This window comes from Protopterus annectens, chromosome 17.part0, assembly GCF_019279795.1.
Source record: "Protopterus annectens isolate FY-2018-M chromosome 17.part0, PAN1.0, whole genome shotgun sequence".
Taxonomy (NCBI): domain Eukaryota; kingdom Metazoa; phylum Chordata; order Ceratodontiformes; family Protopteridae; genus Protopterus; species Protopterus annectens.
The window spans coordinates 722959760-722972904 of NC_056751.1; the positions used below are offsets into that span (position 1 = coordinate 722959760).

At 41.7% G+C, this 13145-nt stretch overlaps 1 protein-coding gene across 1 annotated transcript in view; it reads left to right on the forward strand.

The window, feature by feature from the left end:
- The window catches only part of LOC122791842 (T-lymphocyte surface antigen Ly-9-like), a 712953-nt gene that overhangs the window by 638284 nt on the left and 61524 nt on the right, over positions 1-13145 (forward strand). The gene's annotated exons all lie outside the window — the stretch shown is intronic.

Sequence of the window (13145 nt, forward strand, 5' to 3'; positions counted from 1 at the left end):
TGCTAGAAGTGTCTTGTAAGGTACATCCCAAATGGGGCATTGTACTCTATGATGGGTCTGATGAGTGACGAGTAGAGGGGCACTATAACCTCTTTATTTCTAGATGCGAACCCTTTAGTAATTAGATGGGCTACATAGAAGGATTTCCTAACTACTTTATAGGTTCATAGGTTTAACTGCCCTAGGGCATTTATAAGCCTAGCCCAAAGTTATGTGGCTTACGCCACCCCTTATGTTAGAAATACTGTGCCCATTAGTTTGTTGTGCCTCTGTCCAGTAGTGACACAGAGATGATTCCCGGGGTAAACCTACGATCTCCCATCCACCGGTCAAGATTTCTCTTGAACAGAGCCAGCGAGGTGCTCTGCCTCACATGAACCGGGATTTTATTCCACAGCATGGGGATAAATCTATTCCTCCAGCATGTCCTATTTATATCCGTGCTAAGGTTTAAGTCTCTTGCTCTAGTGGTTTTGGTGGATTTGGATTTTTTGAGGTGGAGCATGTCCATTAATTCCGGGTTGGTCATGGCCTTGTATGTCAGGCACAGGTCACCTCTGAGCAGACGGTATGCAACTGAATAGAGTTGGAGTTTCTTCAGTCTGGCAGCATATGACAGGTTTTGGAGTCCCTTTATCCTTTTGATAAGGAACTTTTGGGGTCTCTCCAATTGCTGCAGGTGTCGGGTGAGATACATCCCAAATGGGGCATTGTACTCGATCATTGGTCTGATAAGTGAAGAGTACAGGGGAACAATGACCTCACTTGATCTGGATGTGAATCCCTTCATGATCAGGTGGGCAATGTAGAAGGTCTTTTGAACCACTTTAGCAACGTGAGTGTCAAACAAGAGGCCACTGTCAACCTGGGTCCCCAGGTCCCTGATAACCTCTTCTGTGCTTAGTGGGTTGCCACCTATATGGTAGCTTGGGGTTACCTTGTTTTTCCCGAAGGGTATGACTATACACTTTTTTGCGTTTAACTTCAGGCCATGGCTCTGGCACCAGCTATCAGTTTCCGTGAGACCCCTCTGAAGGATGTCTGTGTCTGATGTACTATCCACTATGGCACCCAGTTTGCAGTCATCCGCAAACTTTGTCAGTCATAGTCCTCCTATGTTTGCCTGTACTTCTGAGAAGTAGATGCCGAACAATAGGGGCCAAGGACTGAGCCCTGTGGGACTCCACTTGTAACCGGCTTGGAGTCTGACATGGCTCCAGCAACTCTAACCCTGTGGGTTCTGTCCTTTAGCCAGTTTGCAACCCATCTTGTGACATATGGGTTTACATTTAAGCTGGTAAGTTTCTCTATAATACCCGAGTGGGGTATTGTGTCGAAAGCTTTTGCAAGGTCGAGGTAGGCTGTATGGACTGCCTTTCCCTCATCAATGGCCTTGTTGACTGTTTCGAAGAAGTTGACCAAGTTCAAAAGGCAAGATCTGCCCTTGACAAAGCCAAACTGGGTTGGGTCCAAGGTTTGCAAGTCCCCTATGTCCTTGTTTATGAGTTCCATTATGATCCTCTCCATAGCTTTGCAGACCAGGCTTGTTAAGCTTATGGGGCGGTAATTACCAGGGTCCGTAGAGGCACCGCCTTTGTGGAGTGGGACCACAGTTGCCGTACGCCACTCCTTGGGCACATATCCTACTTTGGCAATATGATTGTCAAAGGAGAGATTACTATGTACCTGGGTCCCCAGATCTCTTATTACCTCTTCTGTATTAAGGGGGCTGCCACCTATGTGGTAATTTATGGGTGTTTTGTTTTTCCCAAATGGGATGAGTATGCATTTTTTGGCATTTAGCTTGAGGCCATGACTTTGACACCAGGTGTCCGTCTCACTAAGGCCCTTTTGGAGGATGTCCGTGTCAGCCAGAGAGTCAATTATGGCTCCCAGTTTGCAGTCATCGGTGAACTTGGTTAGTCATAGTCCTCCTGTGTTTGCCTGTACTTCTGAGAAGTATATGCCAAACAGTAGGGGTCCCAGGACTGAGCTTTGTGGGACACCACTTGTGACTAGTTTAGAGTTGGACCTGGAGTCCGCTATTTTTATCATACAAGTTCTGTCTGTAAGCCAGTTGGCAACCCATCTTGTGACATAGGGGTTTATGTTCAGGCTAGTGAGTTTTTCTATAATTCTCGAGTGGGGAATGGTGTCAAAAGCCTTGGCGAGGTCAAGGTAGGCTGTGTGAATCACCTTCCCCTAATCTATGGCCTTGGTGACTGTCTTAAAGACATCAACCAGGTTTAGTAGGCATGATTTACCCTTAACAAAGCCGACCTGGGTCAGGCCAAGTGTTTGGAGGTTCCCAATGTCTTTGTTAATGAGTTCCATGATGATGCACTCCATAGCCTTGCAGACCAGGCTAGTCAGCCTTATGGGGTGATAGTTACCAGGGTCAGTTTTGGCCCCTCCTTTGTGGCATGGAATAACCACTGCTGTGCACCATTCTATGGGCATGTAGCCTGTGGAGAGGCTGAGGTTGAACAGTGTGTTTAGGTAGGAGGTTAGATTGTTCTGCAGTTTCTTACTGATACTGATCAGGGATGTCTTTCCTTCTTGGGATTTTTTTTTTCTGAACTAGTTTCCTCCTTCTATTGTATTGCCTGTTTATGGCAGGGGTTCACCAGACTGGTTTTCTTCTCTTAGGGGAATGAGTTTTGGTTTTGCTAGGGATGGCATGATCCATGCATCCTTGTAGGTGCTCATAGAGTGCATTTGTAAAGGTTCCTGCATCTTGGACACTGTTATCCTTTAGTGTGGGGACTGTGAAACTTACAACCTCTGTCTTAAGTAAGGTGAAGTTTGCTATAGAAAAGTTTTTCACTGTGGTTTCCTTGGTTGGGGGTGGTGGTGTGGTGTGGACATCCAGAGTGATTAGTTTATGGTCTGATCTAACAAGTGACGGGTTGATCTCCAGTGTGGAACACCTGTCGCCCATGTTGGTAATGATCAGATCCAATATGTTTTCACCTCTGGTAGAGGAGTTTAACAGCTGATCTGGGGCATTTGAGTTGATAAATTCAAAGAAGCGCTTGACCTGGGAGTTTGTACTTGAGTAGTTTTCCCAGTTAATGGTAGGGTAATTGAAATTGCCTAATATCAGGGTGTTTGGTAGGACCTTCATGTTTTCCAGTGTCTCCAGAAAGGCAGAGTGGTTGTCCTGGGTCATGGAGGGTGATCTGTAGCAGGCCACAATTTGCATTGCAGATTTGCCCAATGTTAGTTGCACATGGATGATTTCAGAGGTATCATGCTGCACCACTAACCTGGAGGCGTAGGTATCCTTGATGAATATGGATACACACCCTCCTTTTGTGTTTTGGTCCATGTTCTGTGGCTGAAATGTGTGGTATGAGTTGTAGCCTGGTAGTGCTGGGGTGATCTGTGGAGCCTTGAACCAGGTTTCCGTTACTGCACAGATGTCGACATTCTCCATACTGAGGAGTGCTTCGAGCGAGTGCATTTTGAGATTTATGACATATTTCTTTAGCATACACCAATTTACATAATTTCTCATTTACATCTCATTATTAGCACATTTGCATAGGCATGTTTGAGATCACTGCACATTTGTGTAAATGTCCTCAATGAATCACAGCTCAGCTGTGCTTGTTCATGGACACAGTAGAAAGCTTAATCACATTTGTGTAAAAGATTATGAATGCTGCCCAAAATCTCAACAAAGCAATATAACATAATATGAACTGATATGCTACAGTATATCCATAAAACTAATATAGCATTGTTCAATAGATAAAAATTGACATCAGATAAAGTTTAAACCTATAAAACATTGACACATCAGAGACAAAACTGGGGAAAAAAGCTGTTATTGCGCATTAATTATTAATGTTTTTGTAATGTTTTTGAATTATTTCTTTTATTGTGAAGCCATAAGTATCCCATATATTCAGCAGATTAGCTAGGGAAAGGCAAAGGGGGCAGCCAGCAAAATGTTGAGGGTGTATGATTGGCAAATGTTGATTGGTCGTCAGTGCATGGCATTACCAGCATTCATATGCCAGGATTGCATCTGTGATCAGAACTGAAGCATTTAACACTCATTGTGTGACATGAAGTATAATAGCTGGTTTCTTTGCTACAATTAAAACGGAAAGAATATATACATATATATTAGATCTGAAGAGCTTCACCTCTCTGTGTGTGACACAAACTATAGCAGCGGCTTGTTATAAATGTAGCAAACAGTTTGCTACATTTTAGAAGGAAAGAAGAGCATTTTTTTATTTTGTAGAAATTAAGCACTTTAATCCTCTGCATGTGATTGTAGGAACTGCTACAAGCAGATGCTACAGTTTAAGAAAAAAATAATTATTACTCCTCAATTCTGGGGGAGACGAGAGCATTTTTTCATCTTAGGTTGGAGTTAAGGGAGGAAATTAATGCAGTAATTATTCTGAACTCCTCTGTCTGTATTTTATCCTTTGAGGAATATTATATTCTAAGAAATCCATCCTAGCCATGCACTGAGTGCATTCAAGGGCTTTCTTGCTGCTGGGAACACTATATCCTGGGCTGCTTAAATGTAAGTTGCAAGTCTTAGATGCCATGTTGGAAATCACTACATTTGCTACCCATTAAGAATAGAGAATATTATTTATAATGCATTTAGCGTGAAAGCTGTTGGCTGATACGGGATCTCTTGTGTATGGTTTTCAATATGTATAAGTCTTGATAGAGCCATCTATCAAGTTCATGACATCAGTATATAAAAATGGTGGTTAATATTAACATATGAAGTCATTAATCTGATACCAAATCTGTTACTGCTTAGATAATTAACAAAATCTAATCAGTAGTAGTGTCATTCAATACAAACTGCATTCCTCTGAATACCTTCTGTATATCACAGATCTTACATGTTCATTACTGACATTATAACAAGTCTGCATACATAGGAGCTAAAGAGCCCTCACAGCACTACTGTGAAGTTGTTGGTAACATAACCCCCCCCTCAAAAAAAATCATCTTTTCTTCTACACATTCCAATAGTTGTACTTGTTGAATTCTTGGTTGTATAATTTAGAGTAGCACAGAAAATACTGAGCTGTTTTGACACATTACACTGAGTACATTTGTATATAAGGACAGCAGATCTAAAGTGTATAAATTTACATTTAGTATACAGATTGTCTATAATTTTCAAAAGTTGAGTAGTGTCCTGTATTCTAGCATTAACATATGGTAATAAATGTCTGAAACACTCCTACAAAAATTATGATGGAGACCCAGTTAATTAACTCTTCCCAGAAACAGCAAGCCTGCCCTTGGCTGGAAAATCTGTTTATGTAGTTTAGATAAGGGATACAATGCTTGTGGTCTTGAATTACCTCTGGTAACATTATCTTTTAATACATTTGGAATTTGTTTGTAAGAATTACAAATGGGGTCCAGAGGAAGAATAGGATAAAACTGAGCATTCTCTAACTGAAGGTTTATTTCCTATATATAATCCTGTTTGTTCCACACCATTAATGCCCCACCTTTATTGGCACTGCTAACAACCAGATTACAATTGTTCTTTAAAGTAAGTGCTGATTTCTGAGACTGACTAATGTGGAAACATTTTTTAAAAAATACTATATTTTGGTTGTGTAACTCCTTTAATATATTTTGTTCAGATAATTGCTACTCAGTAAAATATGCTCAGACATTCTTTGAATCAAAGATATGAAAGGAAAATATTAACTCCCATTTGGAACTTGAACTCAAGACCTCCAGTATCCTTTGCTGTTTTTTTTTTTTGCTTCTAAGAAAGCAAATGTTTGTAATTTGACTTTAATCACCATAGTAGAAGTTTCCAAGCCAAAAGGAACAAAATTCTGAATGAAAAACTCAACGCAATCTTTCCAGAAGCTTCTGTTGGCCTACCGGCAGTGATGGCAGCACTGCTGTCAGTCTTAGATTCAAGTCTCAAATGTGAGCTCGCTTCCTTTATTTGCCAAAGCAGAGGACTTCTCTGCATTTGTGTGCATATTTGTAATTTGCTTCTACAGTTATGTCTTCTTGCTGATTTCTGTTATTTATTTATTTATTATTTATTTCCTGTTTGATAATCGGGGATGTCCACTGGGCCCAAAAGCCCATTTTCAGTGGAGGCCGGGGAGAAAAGCTCCATATTACAAACACATTGCACACTTAAAGCTGCATATTCTTAACACATTGCACACAAACAATTTACAAACAAGTAAAAATAAAATTTTTATACAATTGTATTTTTAGCATAGAAGAAAAAATACACATAGATATGAAATGTAAATGAAGTAAATCAGAGGAGAAGTGTAGGAAAAAGAAGGTGCAAAGAAATAAAGGAGAAGAGATGCCAGGAGAAAGAAAAAAAGAATAGTTAGACAAAAATTAATTTTATCTTTGTGGTGAAAGATACATCTTATGGAAATGGTAAAAGATACAGTTGCAAGAACAGGCATATAGGCAGTGGGGAAGTGAAGATATAAAAAGTATTTACATAGAGTTTATACGGGGGATAAAGATAAAGAAGTAGAGGGTGGGGAGCTGAAGAAAGAGTTGGAAGAAGAGGGGCAGGAGGGAGAATATTGAAACCGGGATATAATAGGATCTAGGTAGGAAGTATACAATTACATTTCCAGTTTTGGGAGAGGTGAGAATGGAGTAGAGATTTGAATTGTTCAGGGCTTGTAGTGGTTCTTAGCAGGGGAGGAAGCAAGTTCCATTTCTTTGCTATAGTATAAGAAAGTAGTAGGTGGCCAGGTTGATAATAATTAAATGTATTTAGACAGTACATGAATAACAAGGATTAGCAATCTAGAGGAAGGTCATCAGCTCAGGAAGAACTGCAAGGTTCACTATGCTGCACAAATCCTTTTGGGAACAGACACCTCAGTAGTTTAAAACAAAAAAATAGATAATGCTAATGAAAATGCTAATAAAAAGCACTCACTTTTGATGAGCTACATTTAGATATTTATTATGGTATTATACTTTGAATTTAATTTGTGACATGACATGTAATTCTGAAGTTAAATATAAATAGTTCTAGACAAAGATAATTTCTTTTTTTTTTTTTGCCTGCACTCACAACCCTCAAAGATTTGTCCTCATGCTTTGTTGGCACATTCATTCTGACAGGTCTGAAGGCTCAACTTATGAGTTTCTTGCTTCACTCAGTCTTGAGATGAGCATCATAGAATGGTGTCATCATCCTAGGAGGCTGATGTTTTTGTCTATCCTAAGTCCCGTATCTGCATGCTAACATCACCTTTTAACTGAATAGGCTATAATGAGTAATTTGAGTACATGCCCCACTCCAGACCCTTAGGATTGCCACACCAGCTCTTGTCCTCCCTACAGACCAGCAAGACTCTACTGTTGTGGTACTAGGACATTCTTTCTCCTCAGAATATGTGTGCCCATCCTCAATCCTGTGCTGTTGAGGAACCCAACCACTACTCAGACCTCATATCACATACATCATAGTTGTGGATTATCCCTGCATTTATTTTCCTGCACAGTATGGAATGTGTATTGCTGTATGTATAACTTAAGAAAGTTAATTCACAAACATATATGTTTCTGTACGTGTGCAGGGTTTTTGTAGATTTTCTTTGTGGCATAATGACACTAGCAGATGTTAGCACATTCAAAACTATAGTACAATATGCTCCTTTTACAATGGAAACCACTGTCACAAACTGAATTGTCTGTTATAAGTGATATCTGCTCTAAGCAGTTTACACTTGTTAGTCTCAATTCAAGTACAAATCTTTGGAAATCAATTAAAAAACATAACTCATAAATATTATCATTTTGACAGCTTATTTTTGCTGGTTTTAGCTTAATTCATGTGGAAATAAAAGTTAATTCATAAAGCATGGTATAATAAAGAAAATAAAAATCTTAATGTGTAGATAAAGCCTAGATGACACATAGAGCCACATCTCATGGAGCCTCTACTTCTAAGCTCATAATCAAGCCACCACACAATCCAACATTCTGGTCATTGGAGACTCCATTGTGAGACACACTGATGTCCCTCTCACCAGGCTGACTAAGGAGAAAGTCATGGTCAGTTGCTTATCAGGGGCTAGGATCTGCCACATTATGCATGCACTCAGGTCATTGGACCACAGGTACCAGTATGACTCAGTCATAGTCTATGTGGGAGTAAATGACCTGAGACATACCTCCCTAGACTATATGAAGAGAGACATCATAGAGTTCTTGGAATATGTGTCTCAGTCTGGTATGAGCCTAACATTGAGTAGCATTTTACCTTCTACAAGGATGATGCCATCATACAAGCAAAAGATGATGGATTTTAATAATTGACATAGTTTCTGGTGTCATTCTAAGGGGGTGCAATATTTGTCAGCGTGGAAGGAGATTGTCAACCGACCAGACTACTTTCCCAGGGATGGTCTGTACCTCTACCCTCTAGGCTTTCAAATATTAGCTAAAACATTGTCTTCAACCCATAGTGCCTTTTTAGGCAGTGCCAAACTGAAAATACTTCCAACATAGCAAATCTAAACCAAGAAAATATAGAGGTATTACTGCTTAGTGCTAGGAGTCTAAACAAAAACCTCCACTCGCTAGAAGCTCTCTTCACCCTAGAGAATGCTGACATCTGTGCAGCCACTGAGACATGGTTTAAAGCTGTGGAGAGCACACCAGCAGTGCAAGGCTATAATGCCTTCCACACAATTGGACCAGCTACTGCACAGACAGGGACTAAAGTTGAAGGTGTCCTGATTTACTTCAAAAATAAATATATCTCAAGGCTGGTCAAACAGGACAATGCACTTGAGCTGCTCCATGTTCAAATCAACATAGGCAAAATCCAATGCTACTTCTTTGCAAGCTATATGTCCCAATAAACCCATACCATGTATTTAACCTTATTGGAAACACTCACCATCCAACCCAAATATATATTCATGGGCAACTTTAATTATCCCAGTATTAGCTGGGAATCCTATATGACACCAAACATACAGGCACAGAGATTCCTGGATTTTGCAAACACAAACTCCCTGGACCAGATAGTCAATACACCAACCAGGGGTGCAACCATACTGGATCTAGTCCTCACTAATATGGGAGAGTGCCGTACACCCCCCTACTGTAATGTCTTCCCTGGTAAGGTCAGAAGTAAAAATAAAACCTGGAATATTCAGGAACTACTCTAAGGCTAACTTCCTGCTATTAAGTGATAACCTGGCAAAATGTCAAGTCCCCATAAACCTGAAAATACTGCTGCCTACTCAGAACTGTTCACAGAAACCCTGTACAAGCATGTTAATAGTTGTGTAGAGGCAGCTGTACCCAGCAGGAAGAAGTACACAACTGACTCTAAAAACAAGCCACCCTGTTGGAATCACAAAATCAATAGGCTCTAAAACAGGAGGAAGAAAGTCATGGCAAAAATTAGGAGGTGTAGCACTCAATAGGGTAAAAGCACTCTCATAAAACTAAACAAACAACTCAGAGGAAAAATAAAGTCTACAAAAAGTGAAATTTGAGGTAAATTTGGCCTCCCAAGCCAAGGACAACCACAAAGCATTCTTTAGCTATGTCTGCAACCATAAAGGCAATTCACAACTGTGTGCAGAGCTCATTGTAAATGGAGCCACCTATACAGAGCCAGAAGATATAGCAAGCCTACTAGTTAATAAATTCAGCTCCAACTTTACCCCTCTCTCCCCCTCAACCTTCCCTTAGGAAATGCTATCAAATATAACTCCCCCTGTATCAGTAGGGTATAGGTCTTTAATGATTTATGTAAGGCCCAGAACACTGCATCAATGCAGCCAGGCAATATCACAGGATGCCTTCTAAATAACATGAAACATGACCTATCGGGCCTTCTGGAATTGCTATTTAACTGTATCCTATAAACAGGCTTTGTGCCTCATGAATGGAGAACAGCAACAGTCATCCCTCTGCACAAAGGTGGGCCATCTACAGACTCTGGAAACTACAGACCCATAAGTCTCACTTGTCTTATATGTAAAGCCATGGAAAGAATTATCATGGAAATTATCAATAGTTTTATATTAAACCTCCAGACACTGGACCCAACCCAGTTTGGTTTTGTCAAGGGCAGGTCATGTTTACTCAACCTGGTGGACTTCTTTGAGAAGGTCACCAAAGCAATGGATGAAAGTAAAATAGTTCACACTGCCTACCTTGACCTAGCCAAGGCATTTGACACAATACCCCACTCGGGCAATGTTGACAAACACAAGAGGTTAGGTACAAACCTGTATGTCACCCAGTAGATAGCCAACTGGCTGGCAGACAGGACACAGGAAATTAAAACTTGAGTCCACCTCTGCAAAGAGGCCTGTCAAAAGTGGAGTTCCTCAGGGGATAAGTTCTTGCACCACACCTATCTGGCATTTACTTCCTAACGTCAAGGCCAATGTCAGTGGCTTCTGGCTGACTAAATTTGTACTTGACTGAAAATTAGGAGCTGTCATTGAATCCACACTTACACAAATGTTCTCCAGGAAGGGTTGACATAGACAAACAACTGGACTAAAACTAAATGCCAAGAAATGCATAATAGTATCCTTTGGGAAGTCATCCACCCCTGGGGTAACTATCATACTGGCAACACACCTCTTAGAGCTGACGTACTTGTCAGGGACTTAAGGACACACAGACAGGAATCCAGCCATTGACCATCACATGTCTATAGTAGTGAGGAAATTATTCTATGTTGCACAACTTATAAACAAAGGTATGGCATCAAAGTCCAAGGAAGTCATTGTTCTACTGTATTCAACATTCATCAGACCTATCATTGAGTACAATGCCTGAACATTTTCTGAAGGAAGGTGCTACAGGTTGTACTGGAACATGCTGGAACCATAGTCTTTTTGAGACACAAGTCTTGCTGGCTGTTAACACAGACCCCGGATTCATGAAGCTTGCCAGGTAGGAGTAGCATATGCAGGATAATGCCAAATATGTCCGCCGGCGATTCAGGTATGAACCAATTCCGTGCACTACAGGTCGCCAGATCTATGCAGCCCTCGGCATAGGTATACAAATCACCCCATGCGCAGTGTAGCACCATACTAATGAAGGCATACAGCGATTCACAAAGTGGTGCAGGCATGAGTGCAAGCCCATGAAATGTAAACCAAAAAACACGGTTTACATTTTTCCCAAACAGAACATCGGAGCTATGGAAGCGGACCAGACTCATGTATTACAAAGTTAACATATGCCAATGGCTAAATACACAGCCAATCGAAAAAGAAAAGATGCACAACACCTAAAAAACAACATTTAATGTCATGTCCACAGTAACGCACAGTGCAACCGCAGGGCATGTGTGCAAACAGGAATACAAAGGAAATATATACAAATGTCATAAAATCGCAATGTAAGACAAATCAGGATTTTACCATAATGCAATGGTAGGCATGGTACACCACAAGCAAGGCGCAAGGGTTGCCAAGGGCCCGCAACAGTGTTTGGCACTGTAACTATGAATTAGTAGTGCAAATGAGGCAGGTAATACTGAATCGGAAGCGTCCACGGATGAAGGATGTACCTGTGAGCAGCACTATAGCACCGAGGAGTGTATCAGAGGTGATACATGACATCAGCAGAGGGGTGTGCCACCGTATCAGTAAGCACATTGGAGCAATGCAAATCTGGCCTGGCCGTTGCTAAGCAAAGCTGCAGGACAGGGGTGGGGAGGAAGGTATAGAACCGTTTAGCTGAGAGCACACATGGTGCCCGAAAGCGCATGTGTACAGGGATGAAAACATGCCCGAAACCCGGTAAGCGGATGCACGCGCTGAGAACAATAACACAAACAGGAAGGTCAGGGGAAGAAAAGAAGGAAATGCCGAAGCAGGGTAATTGGTGTACTAATGAGCAATTAACACCAATCAACTCACGGCGGCCAATGGATGGCAGTAGACAAGCCTGCATGCAGAAACCTGCAAAACAGGATAGGGGAGGCATAGAATTGCAAAGAAAGGAGGGGAGGACTTGGAATGCAAAGATAGGAGAACTGTCATAGCAGAGCAAAGCAAACCCACAGTAGACCGGCAACAGAACACATTACGCAAGATAAGCCAGGTCTAGGAAAGTGCAGATGAAAGCAGGCTGCTGGATGCATGCCAGCAAATGGTAGGTGTAATGTGCACAAATGTAAAGGGAAGGGCAGGAGGTAATTCATGACAGCCAAATGTAATGCAACACCAAAGGCAGCACAATAGTGGTTCTAGTAATAAAACACAGAATATACCCTGTAGCCACAATCATACATACACAACCTATGACATCATCAGTGTTCACAGCAAAACAGTATAAAGTGTGAAAACACCCAACACACACCTGTGTATTCCCAAATACTGCACCATAGGTGTAAACAGATGGGGAACTTTAAAAATGTACATGTTGGGAGCTGCCATAGCTGTGATTCATCAGCATGTGTTACAGACTGGCGGTGTTGTGGAGGATGATGCCGACAACCACCATAGGCCTCGGAGGAGGAGAAGAGTGTTCAGACCAAGGGTAACCTACCAGGGGCTACATGATCTGGAGATAGTACAGCGTTACAGGGTGGACAGGGACATCTTACAGCAAATAGTAGAGCTGTGCCAGCCACGTCTGAGAACCAGAAACAACAGAGGGGAACCCATCCCAGTGGACATGAAGGTATGTGTAAGCTTGCGAATACTAGCCACAGGTACCTTTCAAAGGCCAACTGGAGATATAATGGGGATCTCACAGGCATCGGCATCCAGGGTACTACACCAGTTCCTGGATGCCAAGTGCTACATGCCAATGAGCATATATACTTCCCCTGAACTCAGGAGGAGTTGGCCAGCAATATGCGTCACTTCCACCGTGTGGCAAACTACCCGGAGGTACTGGGTGCGATAGACTGCATGCACATACATATCAAGTCACCACCCAGTGAGTATGGTAGGTGCTACATAAACCATAAAGGGATTCCACTCCATCAACTGCCAGATGCGTGTGCAATGCCCAGGGCATTATCATGGATGTGTGTGCTGGCAGCCCTGGAAGCTACCATGACTCCCATATCTGGCATGCCTCACAGCTGTATCAGGTATTTGTCAGGGGGGACATCCCACAAGGCCACCTTGTGG